The sequence below is a fragment of the Ammodytes marinus genome (genome assembly GCF_949987685.1).
Source record: "Ammodytes marinus genome assembly, chromosome: 23".
NCBI classification, from domain to species: Eukaryota; Metazoa; Chordata; class Actinopteri; order Uranoscopiformes; family Ammodytidae; genus Ammodytes; species Ammodytes marinus.
The window spans coordinates 10,650,456-10,665,950 of NC_137227.1; positions in this window are offsets into that span (position 1 = coordinate 10,650,456).

Here is a 15,495-nt window from a genome sequence, read left to right on the forward strand (position 1 = left end):
AAGCGTAATGCGGTATTTATTACTTATTACTGGCATTTCAAAGTAGTTAGTTACAATATTACTGTCTTTGAATTGTAAGGCATTACACTACTTTTACATTACTTTTGCATTACTTTCACCAAAATAACATGAAATATGGATTTGGTGTTCTCAATAGATCTTCTTGTGTTCAATGCAGCTCATTACACAGCAGGAGGTGACATGGTATGGCATAATGACTGAGCTAGGCTTAAGGCTAACACAAGTAGGCCTATATAATATAATGGTCACATTTATGGCTCATGGTGCAATACATTTTATAATAGAAATACTGTATCTTTAGGTATTTATTTAGCCTATATTAATATCAATAGAGCTAGAGCCTACTACTGTAGATTGAAAAAGTAAATTGAGCCTCAAAGATTTGTTTCTTGCGTTCTGCCGACTTAAAAGCACAAACAAGTTGTTCACATCATCATCAACTTTTGCCTTTTTTAGTTGTTCCAAATAATCTGCCTTATCATCTTGCCATCTAATCTAAATGATAACAGCCCATTATGTTTGTTTATCGTCTCTCTTGCGTGACATTTTATAATAACAATAGTAGCCTAAATATATATCTCCTTTGCTAATTCAAAGCATCCACTCATTATGTTGGGAGTCGACGTGTGTGTCAGAGGCATGAATCGACAAAGCGATCAACTCTTATTGTGACTTTTTTGCTGCAGCACTTTTAGTGCTGAGGAGAGCTTGCCAACTGCGCTGTCCTTTACGCACCATCATTGCCACCGTTATGTTAAGATTTCATAATTTGCATCAAAGCAAACCCTTTAGGCGCCGGGTTTTATTTTTAAAAATACTAGATTTTGACACTTAAATTTCAGAAGGCTCTGGATTGAAAGTGGTTTGAGATAGAGACAAAGTGTAAATGAGACAAATATTGAGAATGACCTAAAGTTTATCTGGGGAGTCAATTTTCCCATCTAATTAGCATAGTATGACGTCATATGGTGGCGGCCAGGCTATTGTGTAATTTCGATGAAATACCTGATATTTTGAAAGAGAGTTGAACTTATTTAATCAGATTCACCCCTCCATCCATTTGTAATGATGTCCACTTTGTTGTAAGCCAACAGTTGTAAACTAGAACTAGAACTACACCACAAAACTCATATAAACAGTAGGCGTTTATGATTTTTTTTACCCACCACCATTTTTATTTCCTTTTTTCTTCTATTCTTCATTATTATTATTATTATTATTATTATCATCATTATTATCATTATGATATGATAATATTAATATATATAATGCACCGTGACCGGGGCCGTAGAAAGAGTGAACACCAACTCCCTACTCGTCAACTTTTTGCTTGCCATATCTCTAAATAACTCCTAAATCCAGCAATACCGCTTCAGCATAAATAGCTTCGTGGCACACTATCTCCGATTTCGCACAGGTAACAGCCCGATTCATTTGCAGCCTGGACGCGGAGGTGTGTCACCTCTCTGCTCTGACAGCAGGCAGGGACTCGCTCCGAGGGGCTGCTCCGAGACTGACCGCCTCCGAGTGCTCTTAGAGGGGGAGGGGCTCGCGGCAGCATCCGCTGCTCGTTGAGCACAGATTGATACAGCTTTCACGTCAGAGTCTCCAAACACCACAAAAGTTTTCAATAACTTGGGCAGTGAGACGGAAGCCAGTAGGCTAGCGCGTCTTTGGAATCAATTGTAGCAGCAAATCGAGTTTTCTTCTCCTCTAGCAGTAACATTAGCGTGGGTTTTTTCTCCTCTGCGAAACTCGCAGTGTTGGCCAATTTGTATAAAAACAACAAACCAGTCAATTTCGGGTTTAAAATGCATTGTAACGCGCGTTTCTGAGCTATGTACCGCGTTACATATTACATTTTTTTTGCTGTAATGCCTTACATTACCGCGTTACAGCAAAACGTAATGCATTACAGTAATGTATTACTTCCTGTAACGCGTTACTCCCAACACTGCTTATTGTTAATGAACAGCTGGTGCGTCGAAAAATAATAAATAAACTCCCGCACACTGTCTCGTTTCTCGCTGATAATAATGTATTATAAGTAAGGTTTCGGTCAAAAGACCTCATAGGGGATTTAAAAAATATATTTTAGAGCTGATTTTGGGTCACTTATTAAAGCCAATAGGCCTATTAAAAGTGTAAGCGTTTAAAAATGGAGAAACATACAAAGAAGCCAATTAAGGAAAAATGTGCTGCCCTTGGGGAAGTGGATCCGACATTTAATTTGAGAGGAATTATCTAGCCTTTATTTCCTCAGATTTTTACTCACACTTACAGTAGGCTACTAAACGCGGCCTATTTCAATGTGGCTAAATATTTCTATCTTATTGTGGAGGGTTTTCTCTTGATATGGGGTGTGTCTAACTTGACAAAGCTGAATTTCCTCTCAACGCTTCCTTGTTGAAAATGCGTGACACAACTACTCCCCCTAGAGGCAGCGGGGCTGAACTCCTACTATACAACTGCTGTGGGAAAGAGGAGCTGAGAATTTACAGCACCTCGCCACATTCCCACCGCAGACAGATCCTCTTGACTTTGATGGTGGTCATCGTCACCATACAATAGAAGTGAGAAAAAAATACTTTAAAAAAAGAAAAAAACGGGCGCTCCGATGGCGTAGTGGATAGAGCGCGTACCATGTTGGCTCCGGCCTTCGTTGAAGTGGGTTCAAATCTGACCCATGGACCTTTACTGCATGTCATCCCCACGCTCTCTCTCTGTCTCCCCATTTCAACTCTGTACTATCTAATAAAGTTTGAAAATTAGAAAAAAAAGAAAAAAAAGAAGAAGAATTGCAATTAAAGCAAGAATCTCCAGACTGGGAATCAAAACTTTTTCAATTAGGCTACTTAATCACCCTGAAGGTATTGCAATATGTGGAATCAAACTGCTCTCCTTTTTCTGCACCAATTAAGTACAATAAGGAAATAAGTTCCCCCTGCAGGCTTTTTCCTGTCTTAATGAGGGGTGGACAAAACAATAAACAGTAGAGATGTTTTCAATACCAATTAGTCCTTTACTAATATCGATAACAAAAAAACAAAATTCTCAAGTTAGATCATAGTCTGGATACTCTTTGTAGCACATGCTCGCTCGCTGCTTCTCTGCTAATGTCCTAATGGTGAACTCCACTATTTACTAATTCTACATCTTGGAGAAAAAATCAAATAAGTAATAGGACTTTGCATTGCGTAATCCCTCTTCAGGCCTCTAAAAGTTTATTAAAATAAAATCATGTAGAGTGGAAAGTAGAGTGTCTTCAGTGAAATATCTCATAGATTTGTCAAACTTTGAGTCTTTGGGTTGTATATGTTTTCCATAAATCGTTAAATGTAAAATCTTTATTAAAAAAGCAAATATATTAATCAGGCAACCGTAAACGGTACAATGCCTTTACCAATGTAGTGGGAGTAATAGAAGAATAAAGTAAGTAAGGCAGGGAACTCATTCCATTCTCCGCTAATGACACATTTACTTCAACCCGATTTGTGGAATCCAGACCTGAAAGGCCACACAGTCGGGGACTCGCTTACTGTATAATATTCAACCGCACTAATGACTACAAGCAAAGTAATAAGCTTGTGATATTTCTAGAACTGCTTGAATTTTTCATGTCCTTTGGCAAACACATTAAAGCAACTTAATTAAGCAAATTAACCTCTTTAAAGAACAATTTTAAAAAGCCTTAAGAAATCCCAAACCCAAGTAAAGAAGAACTTGTTCCAAAACTTCAAGAGAGTGTGATCCCGTTCACCTTGCACGCCTATCCTTAAATGGATTTCCATTAATCTCGGTTTAGCCTGTAATCTTATCTAATCCGCCGGTGAGGACTTGGTATCAGTGGTATTGGAATACATACTGTTGGCTTCCTGTCAGTGATGGTTTGTGTGTGTGAGTGAGTGAGTGAGTGAGTGAGTGAGTGAGTGAGTGAGTGAGTGAGTGAGTGAGTGAGTGAGTGAGTGAGTGAGTGAGTGAGTGAGTGAGTGAGTGAGTGAGTGAGTGAGTGTGTGTGTGTGTGTGTGTGTATGTGTGTGTCTGTGTGTACAGGAAACTAGTACAGGCGTCTTTGTTAGGAGGACCATGCAGTTTGAGCTTTTAACCATTGGATTGAGGACATTTTTGGAAAATTAGGACATTTTGCCTTGTCCTCAGTTCTTTAAAGGGCTGTTTGAAGGTTAAGACTTAGTTTTAAGGTTCAGGTATGAATTAGGTTACAGTTTTTGCCGATCGCTAAAGCACAGTTGGCACAACTGAAACCACATGTGCAAAACTCTTAACACAGTGTTCATCACTAAAACCCATCTGTGCAATTCAGTTAATTTCGCCTCCAAAAATCACTCACAGCAACAAAACTCTTCATACATGTCTCAAAACAAGCTCACTGGTGCAAACACTGGCAACATGTTACAATGAAAAACACACATTGACACACACAACACACAGACCTAAAAAACACTAACAACAAGCAGCAAAATATAAAAGATGAACTTTTGATATTTAAAGTCAAATCTTTGAAGTTTAAATGATCCGAGTGATTTCACATACACATGTAAAACAATATTTCATGAGAAAACAAGATGAAATTTGATGACTGTAGTGTACCATATGACAAGAATGAATGACAAACACAGCAATTTGGTGCTATACAGTATCTTTTATTTTTTACTAAAAAAAAATAAAAGATACTGTATGCAACAAACACTCCTGAATTGATATCTACAAAGATCTCATCGTCTGCCAGCACTCTCTCTTTAATTTCCCGCAGTTTTATAGCATTGTTGGCAACAACCATGTCAACAATTGCTATTTCCTGCGCATCAGTAAATATTCTGCCTCTTCCTCCAGTGGGAGGCAATCTTTGGATCCTATTGTATATACAGTAATAGAAAAATATCAATATTATAAAACACATTTAGAAAGAACAACTAAAAATGACTCTTTACATAGGCCTAGGCCTAGTTACAGGAATTCAGTTCATCATTTACTGTACTATAGGAATGCAGATCTTACCTGTTGGTTTCCCGGAAAATTCGAACAATTGATGCCACTGTTGATCGTATGATATTTGGTTGGACCCGTAAACCTGCCTCAGTCATTGAGAGACCATGGTGATAATGGTGGCCCTGATCTCATCAGAGACAGCAGCTCTTGCTCTTCCTTGTCCTCTTCCTCTCCCTCTTCCTCTTCCTGGTCCTCCTCGCATCATGACTCTCCCGGGCACCCTTCTCTGAACACCGACCTGTCTTTCTGGATCCATTTTTTCCCAAGAGATCTAAATTGTGAACCTGTCCCTTTTTATAGGTCCAACAGTAACTAGAAATTGTTATCAGCTGTGTATTTTATTTTATATATTGGTACTATTCTACTAAGATTTGCAATACATTTCAATATAGCTAATGCCAGAAGCCATCACTCTGTTTTGAATGTGCTCCTATGAGTTTTGAATACAGTGAGACAAATTCTGCAACATGTGTGTAAGCATTTGGCAAAAACTGTAAAAAAAAAGAATTGTAATAGGCCTACTTTATTTTCAAGTTTTGTGCTTTTAGCTGAAATTCAATAAGCTTTTTTATTTTACATATCGGTAATATTCTTGGTAATATTCTCCTACGATTTCAACACATTTCGATAAGGTAAATGCATAATCCCATATTTTGTTTTGTATGAGTTCCTAAGAGTTTTGAGCACAGTGTCTTAGCAATTGAACATTTTGCCAGAAATACACAGTGTTTTGCAGGTTGTTGTTTATGAATGGGAGAAGAGTTCTTGAGTTTTGGTCAATGATGTTTCTGAATGCATTTTGCGTGAAATGAATGAAAAATGAAACACAGTTTGGAACCCATGGACTTCTGTAGTGCACACTGTGTTAAGTGTTTTGCACATGAGGTTTTAGTTGTGCCCATTGTGCTTTAGCGATCGGCAAAAACTGTAATTAGGCCAGGGCTAGTGTGTGTGTGTGTGTGTGTGTGTGTGTGTGTGTGTGTGTGTGTGTGTGTGTGTGTGTGTGTGTGTGAAAACCAGAATTCATCTGTCTCTACCTATCTGCATCAGCAACATCACCATGATAATGAGCTATTTTTAGAAGGAGAAGAAGTGACTATTTAGCGTGGAGTAACCGGCCCCCTGCTGCCCTTTAGCGGCAAGACAAACACACACACACACGCACGCACGCACACACACACACACACACACACACACACACACACACACACACACACACACACACACACACACACACTATCAGGCCATTCCCTTTTGCTTTGTCATTACGTGATGGGGTTTCTTTAATTAACACTTCAAGGACAAAGCAAATGGGAAAAAATCGCACTGATTTGTTTAAGATATCTGCTGGATTGCTTCATGCTACATAAACAGGGCAGAAGAGGGCGCTGTTGTTCCAGTTGAGGTCAAACTGAAGCTCTGTAGTTCTTGTCATGGCAAACGATGGAACGATGAAAGGAGAGAAAACCTGGAGGCAAGAAAAAAAAAAACACAACCAATTAGTCTTCCTTCTTGTGTAAAGGCAAACATGCTAGAGTAGAGCAGAACAAAAACAGCATGGTCTTACACAACTGTAGGCTACTTACCAGCCACTGAAGTGAACTCCACCATCAATGTCTCCACAGTGTTAATCTGTGGATCGTGAAGACAACACAGTGTCCTCTCATAGAGACAAAGGAAGCTCGCCTTAGCTGCATCTGTAGGAGGTTTGGAATGGGCCTAGCCTAATTCACCCACTGACTCAGCCTTAAAGGACCATACACTTACATTTGATTTCAGTGCTGCTTTCTCATTAGGCATCCATTTCGCATAACAGGGCTGACCTCTGAAATTTCAGTTACATAAACATATAAAACTTGATTGAACAAGCTCTTGTCACATGGTAACAGTTTTCATGATCTTAATACAATTCACTAATGCTTTATACAGAAGTCATGTTTGCTATGGTATGAAGTTTACCTGGTCAGTACTGAATGGGCTAAAACATGAAAAGCCAATGCAAGCAATTAAAGATATAATATAAGTACATTATTTAAGTTCTGTGCAATCTCCTCTGAACCAGTTGGACAATTTCCATTCCCCCCCCCCCCCCCCCCATTGTTTAAAGTACATTAGTTGTCTTGTTAGTCGCGTATGTCATGTATTGTATTGTACTGTCCACTTTTATTAAAAGTAGAGTCAGCAATCACCTTTTGTCAAAATCAGTGAATATCTCCTCACCCGTAAATAATGTGCTGAAAACAAATCCGGTGTTAACATACAGCCTAGGCTCTGTAAACGAGATGTTGCTAGCTACAGTGGGCCCCCGTTTGTTATTATACCCTTTGTTTACATACCGGTTAACAGAGCTTAGGCTGTGCATTAACACCAGATTTTTTCAGCACACACACAGTACAGACATGTAGCGGTTCGTGAGGAGACATTCACTGCTTTGAACAAAAAGTGATTTGGAAAAACATGCCATGGTCCAGGATCACTGACTCCACCTTTAACCTTCTGACTCATGACTCCATAAACCAATTTGCACTGAAGAAAACAATAGAACAATCACAGTGTGTAATCAGTGAGACGTCAGCAGCATCATATTAGGAATTGTCGTCATCCATACCTATCCCAAACCCTCCTATCTTGATTGCCATTGTTTGAACCATACACATACACTGACAATAATTCCCCATGAAATGCCACAGCTATATTAGCACATATTTACTGCATGACATCCAAAACACTACATAACAGTACACACAGCGGGGATGAGTGACACTTTGGCAACATGCAACAACTTCCCACTCCTGCTTCGGCACTCCCTAGCTCACAGGTGGCCTTGCATTTCTCATCCAAGTCATTATACATACAAGATTTGGAATACAAGAGATTTATATTGTAACATAGATCGGTACATTTTTACTCACTTGGTCTTGGCGCAGGTTTTGGAGAAAGATATGTGGAGTTCATATAAAGAGAGAGATCCAACCATTCCCCATCTGGAGAAGAGAGAGAGAGAGAGAGAGAGAGAGAGAGAGAGAGAGAGAGAGCTTTTAACGGCGGCAGTTAAAATCTCCTCGCACATATTATAGTTACATAACACACGCGGATAGTTTGACACGTATGGTGCTTTTTTTAAAGGCCCATAGCAGCTAGCGGCCCATATCCATGGTAGCAAGATGCTCTCCACACTCGTGAAGCTAAATATAAGTTTCTACACAACAGTATTTTTGAAGCAAAGTTGCTACTTATCTCGAGGTTGTTTTCATAGATATAGAGGAAGACATTTTTTCTTAGACTAGACGACAACATTTTGGATTCAGTATACCCGGTGAGCAATGATTTGAACCCATATCAAAAACAATTCTGTTTCACTGGCAGGTACTGTACTCAGTGTACTGTAAACAAGCCACCAGTTTCGTCAGACTGATTATCTTTCCAAGTTTGACTAACCCTTAAGATCTGCTTCCAACCTGTCTGATGGTCTGGGTGCTCATGTTTCTGGACCTGTCAATGCTGAATGCTTTCCAAGAGCTCACCAAAAAAGAACTTGGTTCAGCCACTGTTTTTAATAAGGACCGACGGTTATGTTGGAAAGAAAAGTAAGACAAATATGTAAAACATTTGAATCATCCTTTTAAGGAATTCAAAAGGGAAAATGTTCATACTTTTAAGGTCTCAGAACGACACTGTTTCAACACTAATTTGGCAAATCCATAAAAAAGCCTACATAGCATTTTGTAGCACATTTTTAGTGTTGATATAATGTATGGGTTTCTGTCTTTTCAGACCAGTTGAAGAATAGCCAAGGAGTAGCCCATGTTTAAATGATAAGGAGTTGTAACTTCTAAAGGTACTGCAATGCCCTTTGAAGACATGCCCATGCTTCATGTGTGTGTGTGTGTATGTGTGTGTGCGTGTGTGTGTGTGTGTGTGTGTGTGTGTGTGTGTGTAATCACGTTGTTAAGGTACTGGCACACACTTGTGCTTTTTGGCCACTCCAGGCACCGGCAGACACACTCTGCTCTGGACTCTCTTTGGTCCACAGAAGCACATTTGCCAAGTGTGAAGTAGATCGGATGCGCACACACACACACACACACACACACACACACACACACACACACACACACACACACACACACATCATCATTTGTAGTTTGATGTTAACAGTTAAAGGTGCTGTAAGCGGAATGGTTCTTTTAGCTAACTTCCTGTCAGTTACTGCAGTTAGCAGTCCCCTCGCTCGTCCCTACGTCACCACATTAATGCACTGCGGTCTTCAAGCAGCGAGTTATCTAGCATCATCTCAGATCCATAAGTGTGATAAAACATGATAAAAACCATCAAAACAGACATTGGGAAGGATTTTTACCTGCTCCGCCATTGTAGGCGCATGAACATTCACCCATCTGTTGCTCTGGCGTGCACCGGCAGTGAGACCATGAGTGAGACGGGTGTCGGTTTGTAGTGTTCTCTCTTGTGATTGGATAAAAATTTCGGGATCCTCCAATAAGTTTATCTGCCGATTACATGCAGAGCAGCTGACTGAGCGATCGGCTTTATGAAACGCGCACATTATGTAAGTGATCACTGTATGAATAAATAGCGATTTAACACTTATATTAACATAAATAAACCGCTTACTTCACCTTTAAGGGTTTGGAGGTTTGGGCCTAGTCACAAACCTTCAATTAACACATTGTTATCAACAGTTACAACAGTCTTACCCTTTAGGCTTAAGATAACGTGATTGCATTTTAAGTACCGGAGAGTTACAAACAGTTGCAAATTTGCTCTGTGTCCTGTAATTTGAGGTGAAGAGGTCGGCGCTGCATGAAACTATTTTGACTTGAGAGGATTGTGAAACTCTTTTTGCATATACAGAAGACAGTGGGTGTCTGTAATTCTAGCTAATTAGCTCTTGAAAATGTGTCTATTTGGTGAATTGGCTGTTTGTGGAGCATAAACACGGACTGTACGAAGTGAAATTTACAAAAAAATAAAGGGACTTGCATGAAAAACAGGATAAATAGGTTTTTAACTCACAACAAAGAATACACCATCAACCACCACAGCTGCCCATTAAAGGTGAAGTCATCGTTTCTGGATTCCTGTGTTGTGTCGAAATGAGTGAATATCTCCTCATGATCCACTACTTGTACTTATGTACTTGTGAGCTAAAACAAATGGTGTTAATACACAGCCTAGGCTCTGTAAAGTTGGTAACAAACGAACTGGATCAAGAGGAGATATTCACTGACTTTAACAAACAGTGATTTTGACAACAAGCATTCTCACTCCACCTTTAAACCAATAACATTATTGCCTTATCCCTCACATTCTCATATTCACTCACACCTGAGTGGAATCTGATAAAAGAAAAACAGTTGCATCAGAATAAGCCAACACCTTTATTGATGACCAGCCCCAATCAGTTTCAGCCCTGGAGACACACACACACACACACACACACACACACACACACACACACACACACACACACACACACACACACACACACACACACACACACACACACACACACACACACACACACACACACACACACCCTTCATTATTTAAACATTCTAACACACCTGCCAAATTTCTCCAGGGGGAAATAAGAGTGAAAGGTGATCTTGAGGCTTTAGTCATGACATCATGAAACCGCAGTATTAGTATATTGTCCAACCTTCCGTTGCCTCTGATTTCCATCACACACGCTGTGGCATGTGACAGGTGGAGAGGTGGTTTGAAGTCCTGCAGCTAAAATACAGTATATCTTTTTTCAGCTTACTTTTTTTAAAAAAAAATTTACAGGAGACTGTGTTTCTGCCAGTTACAGTGAACAGCTGAGCGGTCCAGTGAGACACACCATATGGGAGGAATCAGGCGGAGGACCATTCATTTCCCCTTATCCTGCCTGACCTCCCTGTACTAACAGTAATATCTTTGGATTGTTGCCAGTATGTCTAATTTTCCTATTGCTTCATATTCTGTTTCTTTTATTCATTTTCTACCAGTTTATGTGTTTCCCATCTCACACTCAATTTAGTTTAAGTTTGAACTGAAATTCCTACAATTCTCTTGTTAAGACGTGCGGTACAATACATCTTGTTTCATGCAAACGTTTTAAAATTTATGTTCACAAATTGAAATACTGAGGAAAGATTTTATTTTTTTAGAAAGTTCAAAATCAGTGAATATCTCCTCACAATCTGCTTCCTGTACATACTGTGTGTGCGCTGAAGAAAAATACCCAGTTACAGCCTATGGCTCTGTAAACTGGTATGTAAACAAAGGGTATGTACAACAGTAAATAAAGGGGACCCACCGTATAGGGTCATGCCCGTTTACAGAGCCTAGGCTGTGTATTACCACTGCTTTTTCTCAGCGCACACACAGTACAGACAGGTAGCGGACGGTGAGGAGATATTCACTGATTTTGAGAAAACATTCTTTGACAACAAGCGTTCTCCAGAATGGAGTATTGCATCAAGACTGTGTTGAACAAGGGGGCCCCCTTAGCTCAGTTGGTAGGGCGTCCACCCCCCAGCAGCAGACCCGAGTTCAATTCCCGCTCGCGGTCGTTCTCTGCATGTCACTCCCCTCTCTGCCCCATTCACCTCTGTCTCTACACTATCAATAAAGCATGAAAAATGCAAAAAAAAAAAAAAAAAAGACTGTATTGAACAGCATAACTTTAATTTTGAACACAATAATTTCCCTTTTTTTAACAGCTTTATTCTCAACCCTTTTTTGTATGCCTTGTAAATCTCTTCATCAACTCAGTATTTTAAATAACCCCTTAACAGTATGAATACATCTGATTATAATTGCCTTTCAAATGTTTGAGCGTGTGCTGTGTGTTGTTCTTTCGGTCTGCGCTTGTCAGCCTTGAGCAATGTGTGCGATTGGCTGCCTATGTGTCTGTAACTGTACAATGTATTGTAAAATTCACAACGGTTTATGCATCCATCAATCACACTCCAGGGACTCTAACCAGGTTGAAGAGGAGGTGAGGGTCCAGCTGTGGTACATCAACTCCAACTGAATGTGACACGCAGGGCCTCCACGCCCCCCCACCAGGGGCAGACATGTTGAGGTGAGAGGGGGGGCATGCTTCATTTCTCACTTACTCTTGCTATGTTGACCTTCAATAAAAGGCATTTCCTCCAGCTGATGCTACGAGGCTAAATTCAGACCAATATGAGGGCTAATAGTTTCTCAACAATAATCTGGATAAGAGCAGCTTGGGTCAAATCTATAGTGTTGGACGGCCCTTCCATGGTGACATCAGTGACAAGATGTAGGCTAAGATATGGGGTAGAAACTGCAGATGTAGAGAAGACGATCAGACAAGGTTAGCTTAACTTATCGGAAAACGAGAGCAAATTGTAAAATTATACCCCAATCTTTATGTTGTTAACAGCTTCATGGAAAATTCTGAGGGCAATATGCCTACACTTTTTTCTAAAATACAGTGCGTGCATTTTTCTTTGGAAGCGAGTGAAAGAGACGGCAAAATGCATGGCATTGAGGTAATGTATTTACAGTATATGTGACAATGTCAAATTAGTAATGGTAATATGATGATGATGAAGCAAACTTTGATTTAGTAGCATTCCTGTCGGGAAATCTGACCCGTCCAAAAGCATAAATAATAACTTTATTAAAATAGTGTTGTTTTTTTGCTGATGGTCTCATTTGCTGTGACACACCATTTATGTTCAGTGGAAAGATTTTACTGTTTCATAACCATTTAAAAATATGTTGTAGGAGGTTTAAAATAATGTAGAAAGAAATGTTGGCTTGTTGGGAACCTTCCCATAGCCTGGTTTACATCCAAATGTAGCGCAAGAAACAGCACAATGATAAAAGCAATTCTTGCAAAGACATAATCACTTACATGAAAAGGACGATATAGTCACAGCTCTGGAAGACAAAGTGTAGACCCCCAGTAAGTTAGTACTAATGGAATAGATTTGATCATTCTGGAAGTCATTGCACACAATTAATGACCTCAGCTCATCATTATAGCTCCATGGGTATCCAACACCTCATCTTGGTCGCATCATTCAAATCAAAGTAATAGAGCATAACGGAGAGTTTGGACATTCAATGCAACACAATCCAGTCAGCAGGTGGTGTATGACCTCATATGGTCCGCTTTTGTGCTTCTTGTATAAACATTAATCAAACAAGGATGGGACTATGCGTATTTAAATAATGAGGACGTGATGAGCCGAACATTACATCAGTGGACGTTTAGTGAAGAAAACAATGTTCTCTCTTGTCTTTTGACTACTCTTTCATTGACATGGATGTGGTCGTAATCCTTAGTCAGGTCACTTTTCATTGTTTACAAAAGAGTATTAGGGCTGTGACTGAGAATAGAAAGGAGAGGAGGACGTTTTTGTTTTTCATTATGCACACTTATGGTTTCGATATTAAAAAGCTCCAATATTATGTCAGGTGTAGGGGGGAAAAAAAGGTTGCCGCCAACTGTCTGCATCTGGTTTTTGTTTTTGATCATAATTACACTGAAGTGTTTAAATTACTTTGACAGTGGTATATTGATGTTTTTCAAAGTGTTATATGCGGCACTTTTAAAGACTGCCAAATGGTGAAAAAAAATGTACATTCTCTTTCCAAACATGTTGGATTTGGACGGCAGGTTTTTGGCTTTGAAACTGGAGAGTGCTTTGCGGTAGAAATTTAGGAGGGAAGAGTGACGGAAGGCAGCAGAGTTTTCAGAAGTGGAGGTTTGGGCAGGCACGGACACAGAAAAGTCTTCTGGGCCCCTGAAAAAGGTCCAAGCAATTGGGCACCCTATACTCACATGTGCTCATTCCTACATACACACATACATGTATTTGGAGAAACAAACTAACTATCTTCTCAATTATTACCTATACGAGAACATTTAAAACAGTACTGTACATGAAAGACTAACATAAAAACAGCATTCAAGCATCAATGCCAGCTTAACCTCAAAAACTGGCTGTATATAGTGTACAAGTTAAATGTGAAGCATATGCGTTTTAGACACATTAAAGTGAGGCACCAGACGTACATACATACTGTAGCAATAGAACGCTTGCTTGGTTGACATTTTGATGTTGCACGCAAAGGTTACGAGATAGATAGATAAAATAAGATATATTTTACTCAAGTAAAGGAAAATAAAATGCTTGTTAATAATAGGCTATAGAGACTATTTTGGTTGAAAATAAAGTGTAGCTTAAGTTTCCCACTTATGGACTGCCCTGGGTTGGGGCAAGTGGACAACAGGCCTTGGGAGGAACTGCTGCTAAGAAGGACATGTGACTAAATGTGTGTGTGTGGTAGATCCACGCCTTCTTTGCAACACAACCGAGGCACCACCTAAAACCCCACAGGTCCGGACTTGAGCCAAAACTGCGAAAAAGGACCTCCGCTGAGCAAAGTGGGGATCTAGAGAGGAAAATCAGATGATGGAGAGAAATAATGACGGGGATGAATAAGACAAGGAAACAGTCTGAATGGCTGAAAGGGAAAGGAGGAGAGAGGATAAATACAGTCAAGTACGCAAGGGATAGTGGAAGGAAGTGGACAGAATATTAAGATATTATGGGAGTGGTCCTTGGGAAATACAAAAGAGGGCCTATATATGTCATAAACTGGATCTAAGGGGGGAGCGCTAAACCTCTGCTGAAGGCCAAGAGAAAGTTCCAGTTGTGCACGGGTGAAATTGCTCATTACAGGAAATCCCCATGTGTGGTGAGAGACCACTAGCCAAAGACAAGACTGTCCATCAAGCTCCTTCGCCGTTCTGTCATCTCTCACACACTTGAAAACGTCTCATGGGTTTCAATAAATGTCAAAGTTGCACTAACTCATGTATCTGGATCGGTACCGACAATAGTACAGAATGGACTTTTCATCAGGGACAGCTCACCCCGTGTGTGTGTGAGACCTCTCCTGCTTCCTACAGGAAAAAAGGATGAATCATTTTGGCACATTTTTTGCAAGTTTTAGGGCCACTTCCCAGGCATGACTTCCTATGACGTCACTGTCAAACATGACAGCAGGCGTTTTCTTATGCTTGTACAAGTGCTCCACGAGAAAAAATCCCTCATGCAAACCTCCTAGGATTGGAATTTGACACTTTTGCCAAGTATCTTGAAAGCACAGCCCCGGCAGTGTGTAATGCCCCGTGCTTGAATCGCAAGCGTTAAATGTGTTCTGTCGTTGGAAGGGGATTTCATGGATTCTCTATTAATTCCTATTTTTTTGGGGAACAACAGCTGCTTGATATTTGTCTTGTTTTTCATCGCCTGACTTTGGGAAAGATACTTTGGAGCCCAAGCCATAGCTGAGTCATGGTGTTTCACATGTAGCTCTTGGCAGAGAGGCAGGTCTGCTCTTTCCAGTTGGCTAAACATATTTCGACTAATTTGCACCTTGATCAAGCGAGGAATAAAATATACGTTACAC